The sequence below is a fragment of the Elephantulus edwardii genome, unplaced genomic scaffold (assembly GCF_000299155.1).
Source record: "Elephantulus edwardii isolate Elephantulus edwardi_28Jun2011 unplaced genomic scaffold, EleEdw1.0 scaffold00189, whole genome shotgun sequence".
Lineage (NCBI taxonomy): Eukaryota > Metazoa > Chordata > Mammalia > Macroscelidea > Macroscelididae > Elephantulus > Elephantulus edwardii.
Genome location: NW_006399939.1, coordinates 1,992,262 through 1,998,261, shown reverse-complemented (window position 1 = coordinate 1,998,261; position 6,000 = coordinate 1,992,262). Strand labels below are relative to the sequence as shown.

At 42.0% G+C, this 6,000-nt stretch overlaps 1 protein-coding gene across 5 annotated transcripts in view; it reads right to left on the bottom strand.

Moving 5' to 3' along the window:
- The window catches only part of AMBRA1 (autophagy/beclin-1 regulator 1), a 237,517-nt gene that overhangs the window by 118,406 nt on the left and 113,111 nt on the right, over window positions 1–6,000 (bottom strand). The window lies entirely within an intron of this gene.

Sequence of the window (6,000 nt, the reverse complement as noted above, 5' to 3'; positions counted from 1 at the left end):
ACCCCCTAGCCCCAAATATAATCCACTCTACAACCCTCATTGCATACTCCTACGATAAAAATAATGCCCTAAAATATAATACTTTTAGACTATTCTCTCAGAAGCACTGCCACATTCTTTTCCTTGAAGCAGCTGGGTAGTTTGAATCACCCACCTTTTAGTTAGCAGCGGCCAGTCGTTTAACCACTGCCAACACCAAGGGTCTTTAGGAGACAATAATCTATGACAAAATCAATTATGATCATTTTACTGAAGAGAGGGAAAGTTATTATTTTTTTCTGCGCTCTAACTTTTTTTAAATTGTAATTTTTAACAAAAGTATACAGAAACTTGGATTTCCAATTCATTCACTGTTACACATTTTCCTTCCTAGCCTCCATCCCGTTCACTTTTCTCTTTAAAAAATTCATTCATTGTTGCACAATTTCCCCTCCTCCCCCAGTCCACTCTGTTATAAACCTCCTATTCTGGATTGCTGTCACGCAAAAGAGTCTTTTAAAAATTGGAATGAGTAGGGTGTCAAAATCACAGGGCCCAACCAAATGGTAAGTTAAAAAAGAAGTAGGAAAAAATTTTTGGATTTTATTTAGTACTGACATACAAAAATGCCAGAGCAAGGGAGGAGCTCCCAATTAATTAAGAGTGAAGAGTAGCCAACTAGTAACCCTGTAGATTCTATATTCTAGAAATAGAAAGGACTCGAAGATAAGGAGTTGAGGTGGAAAACCAAATTCATGCAAAGGACATTTTGGGGAAGCAAAAGCAAGAGAAATGAGGAAAAGGGGCAAGAACAAAGAAATCAGTCCCTTGGAGAGACAACATGCCTGGTAAAGATCTTCAACCAAATGGACACAGTGGCTGCAAACAATGGGCTTAAGCAATAGCAGCAATTGTGAGGAAGGTGTAGGATCAGGCAGTATTTCAACAACTCAAAATCAGACAAAAAACCATAAAGAAAAGGAGATGTGGTGGCACTGTGGTCACAGCACCAGTCATTCCACAGGAGAAAGATGAAACAACCCCAAAAACTCTGTGAAACAGTTCTACTCTGTCCTAAACGGCTGTTTTGAGTCATATGCAAGTTGATGACAGTGATTTTGGATTTGGTTCAAAATAATGGCATATTTAGGACACTACACAGGATCGAAAGGAACTGGCAGACACAGAAGAATTTAATAAACAACATATGAGCAAGAGCCTATGGTGATGAAAGAAGTTCAGGGTGCTTTGAAGGAAATGGCAAAAAATAAGGCCCCAGGAATAGATGGTATACCAATTGACATATTTCAGCTAACAGATGCAGCCCAGGACATGCTCACCAAGTTGTGCCAAGAAATCTGGAGAACAACCACTTGGCCAACTGACTGAAAGGGATCTATATTTGTTCCCATACCAAAGAAAGGTGACCCAACAGAGTGTGGAAACTATAGAACAATCTCACTGATTTCACATGCAAGATTCTACTGAAGATTATCCAAAAACGACTGGAACAGCACATCAGCAGAGAACTGCCAGAAGTCCAGGCTGGGTTTAGAAGGGGCCATGGTACTAGGGATATTGTAGCTGATGTTAGATGGATCTTAGCTGAAAGCAGGGAATACAAGAGGAATGTATATCTGTGCTTCATTGACTATGCAAAGGCATTTGACTGTGTGAATGCTAACAAACTGTGGCGGCCTCTGAGAAGAATGGGAATCCCAGAACACTTGATTGTTCTAATGCGAAACCTATACTTGGACCAGGAGGCAGTCCTCAGAACAGAGCAAGGGAACACTACATGGTTCAAAATTGGGTAGGGTGTATAGCAGGGATGTGTCCTGTCTTCATACCTTTTCAACCTGTATGCAGAACAAATTATCTGGGAAGCTGGGCTCTATGAGGAGAAATGTGGGGTCAAGATTGGTGGAAGATCTATCAACAATGTGCGTTATGCAGATGACACAACACTGCTTGCTGAAACTGAAGAGGACCTGAAGCACTTGCTGCAGAGGGTCAAGGACTGCAGCCTCCAATACGGATTGAGGCTCGATGTCAAGAAGACAAAGATTGGGGAGCTCTGGTGGCCTAGTGGCAAGAAACTGCACTGCAATCCCAGAGGAACACGGTTCGAATCCACCAGACGCTCTGCCGGAGAAGGAGGCGCAATATCCTCCTGTACCAGTCAGATCTGATTTGATGGTACACGTACACAAAATTAAAAAAAAAACAAAACAACAAAAAAAAAGAAGACAAAGATTCTCACCACTGGGCCAACTGGCAGCATCAGGATGGATGGTGAAGAGATTGAGATTGTACACAGTGTTAGTTCGCTTGGCTCCACAGTCAACTCTCTTGGCACCTTAGCCAGGAAATTAAAAGGCGCCTTGCCATGGGAAAGTCTGCTGTTAGGGACCTCTCCAAAGTACTGAATAGCTATGGTGTCTCTCTGGAGACTAAGGTGCATCTAAAACAGGCCATGGTCTTTGCAATCACTTGTTATGCATCAGAGAGTTGGACAATGACCAAGGAGGATAGGAGAACTGATACCTTTGAGCTGTGGTGCTGGAGAAGAGTATTGAGGTACCATGGACTGCTAGGTAAACAAATAGATTCATATTGGAAAGGGTTAAACCAGATGGCTCCTTGGAGGCAAGGATTCTGAGGCTCCGTCTAACATACTTTGGACATGTTATGAGGAGAGACCGGTCCTTGGAGAAGGACCTCATGCTTGGGAGGGTGCAGGGACAGCACAGGAGGGGAAGGCCCTCTATGAGGTGGAATGATTCAGTGACCGGGGTAATTGGGATGGGAGTGTCAGAGACAGTGCAACTGGCACAGGACAGAGCAGAGTTTAGGGCTGTTGTACACAGGGTCGCTATGAGTCGCAGGCGACTCGACAGCACGTAACAACAACAACATAGGATCTGCCACTTTGCTTAGTGCTTTATGTCAGGTCAACATATGCAAGCAAGACTCAGTATGATGAAAGAGGCAAAGCAAATGTGTCAGTGAATCAAAGCAGATTAGATGGACAGTGGAGGTTGCTATGCTCAATACTGTGGCCCTAGTGTAGCATTTAGAGAAAAATAGGCAGCCTCCTTTTGTTAAGGTTTATAGCTCTGGAAAGCCACTGGAGGGCTGTATGAATCTGAATAGACTTGATGGTAGTGAAGATAACATGTCCCAAGCCTTTTTAAAGAGTGTTTCTTATTGTTGTTATGTGCCACTGAGTCGCTTGCGACTCATAGTGACCGTATTTACAAAAGCCTTAAACCCTGCCCTATCCTGTGCCAACCGCACTGTTTGACACACATACTCCCATTACCCCAATCATCGAATCGATCCATCTCACCGAGGGTCTTCCTCTCGTGCTCAATCCCTCCACTCTCCCAAAAATTATGGCCCTCTCTAAGGACCAGTCCCTCCTTGCAACCTGCCCAAAGTATGTCAGATAAAGATTCAGAATCCTTGCCTTCAAGGAGTAGCCTCTCCAGAACAAACCTGTTCGTTCTCCTAGTAGTCCATGGTACATTCAACACTATTCTCCAGCATCACAGCTCAAAGGCATCAATTCTCTTTCTATCATCCCTAATCACTGTCCAGCTCTCCAACACAAAGCATGCAATTTTGAAAACTATGGCCCAGATCAGGCGCACCTTAGTGTCCAGCCTTACGTCGTTGCTCCTCAGTACTCCTGAGAGGTCCCTCACAGCTGACTTTCCCAATTACTTTCCTCTTGATTTCCTGGCTGCTGGTACCAAGAGTGTTGACTGTGGAGCCAAGTAAACTAAAACTATTAACTATCTCAATCTCTTCACCATCCATAATGATGTTGACAATTGGCCCAATGGTGAGCATCTTTTTTTCTTGATGTTGAGCTTCATGCTTAAACAAACAAAATACAGAGGAGACCAGAGTGTACAGGTAAGTTGTTACTGCTCCTCTATCATAGGAGGACTTTTTCTCACCAGAATACTTTTCAGGGAAACACCAGAGAAATCCTCATCAATGTCATCAGCCAGAAGCTGCCTTTAAGCCAGCAGGATAGAGCTGGCTGGGTTATTAATGGCTTTCCCAGTGGCTAAACTCTGTGCATCTCTGATTAACTCTCAGAGGGGCATTTGGGAAGGGGAGGGGGAAATCAGTGAAGTTTCAAGGAAAAAACACCTTTCAAATAATCAAGCATCCAAGAAAAGTGCCGAATTTAACAAGATGCATTTCCAGGACAAGGGAAAAACACAGAAGCAACTCTTTTGTTAAACACCCAAGATTAACTGTCTGAGAGGCTATAATTTAAAGGAATGAAAAATACACCTACAGACTGCTGTCTGAGTCCTGACCAGACATCAGGTTGTCACTGCTCCTCAGCTGACAAACGGCTCTGACTCGTCCTTTATAAATGAAGCTCTTGCCTCAAGAAGCTCAAAAGGCCATTGTCCTCTTGACAGCTGAATATAGTTGACTGTTGAAAACGAGACTATTTAAAAAAAATACTGAATTCCTTGTGCTTCTATCTTTCTACTCAATCTCCAGATAGCATGTCTAGTTGGTATTCTAGTTCCTGGATGTATAATAACCTTGTCCATTTCTGAGTAAGAACCCTTCCTTACTAAAGAGCTGTTAGTTGGTTTGAAGCCCCAGACTCCTCTTCCTGAAACTGTTTACATACTTAGGGGCTTAGATTTCTAAGAAAATCTAAGGAAAGGATACTCAGGTGGAAATCATCCATAAGGGAATACTTAACAGCATTAAGAGAGAATTCTGGTGGCTTAGTGGTAACAAGTTGCTCTATGAACCCAAAAGATTTTAATCAACTGGGTTTGAATCAACTAGCTGCTCCACAGAATAAAGATGGGCATGTGCTTGACTGCCTCTAAAAATTCTCTGTAGGACCCAGAAAGGGTTAATTTTGACTTGACAGCACACAACAACAATAGCTTAAGTGGGGGAGCTCTCATGGCCTAATGTGTAGGGGCTGCACTGCTAACCTAAAGGCAGTGTCTCTCTGGTGGTTTAAATCTACCAGCAGCTCTGCCAAGAGAAAAGACAGGTAATCTTCATGTGATTTACAGCCTCAGAAAACCTGCCGGAGGGTCAGCTATGAGTCTGTTCTCACTCAATGGCAATAAATTGGAGATCCAATAGCATAAGAATGGCAGAGAGCCTTAATTTTCATTCAGGGAGTAGTAATATAAGCGATGGTTATATACATAATTATCATTTACAAGTTCCTCTCCTTTAATCTACCTTTTAATTTGATCTGCATACATTAAACAAGTCCATACTTCTACTGTACATTTCCCCTCCAGATGGTTTAATTCTTTCTGTGTCATCCCACTTTCAGCCCAATTTCTTTCATCCAATTTCTTTCTGTTCTCTATTTCCCAAAACAAAGCCCATAGGTATTCATATGTATTTTATCTGCCTAGTAAAAGTATTAATTCTAGTGTTGCCAAGCAATATTATATTTCTAAGCAACAGACTAAAAATATTTGGAAAAGTATTAAAATTTTGATGGTGGTTGTTGTTAGGGGCCATCGAGTTGAGTACAATTCATAACAACCACATGAAAGCAGATCTGAATCCTGTTCTATCCATATTACAAATATATTCAGGCTTACTGAATTATGGCATTGGTGAAGAATACTGGATATATAACAGACTACCAGGAGAATTAATCAATCCATCTTGGAAGAAGTACATCCAAAATGCTACTTAAGTGAGACTAGTGAGACTTAGTATTTTAGATATGAAATCAACAAGGGAGTAGTCCTTGGAGTAGAACATCAGGCTTAGTAGAGAATAACATGGACTGGCCTATTGGTTCCAACAAACATTTGTGAAGACATTGTGCAGGACCACTATGAGTCAGAACCAACCCGACAGCACCTACCAACCCCACAGGTGACCAAACACACAGTCTCCTCACTTTTCTGAGACATTCCTATCATTCTACTTCTGTTAAGCATAAGCAAATTCATATTCCAAGGGAGTTGACTCCAATAAAGAAACAAGAATTTG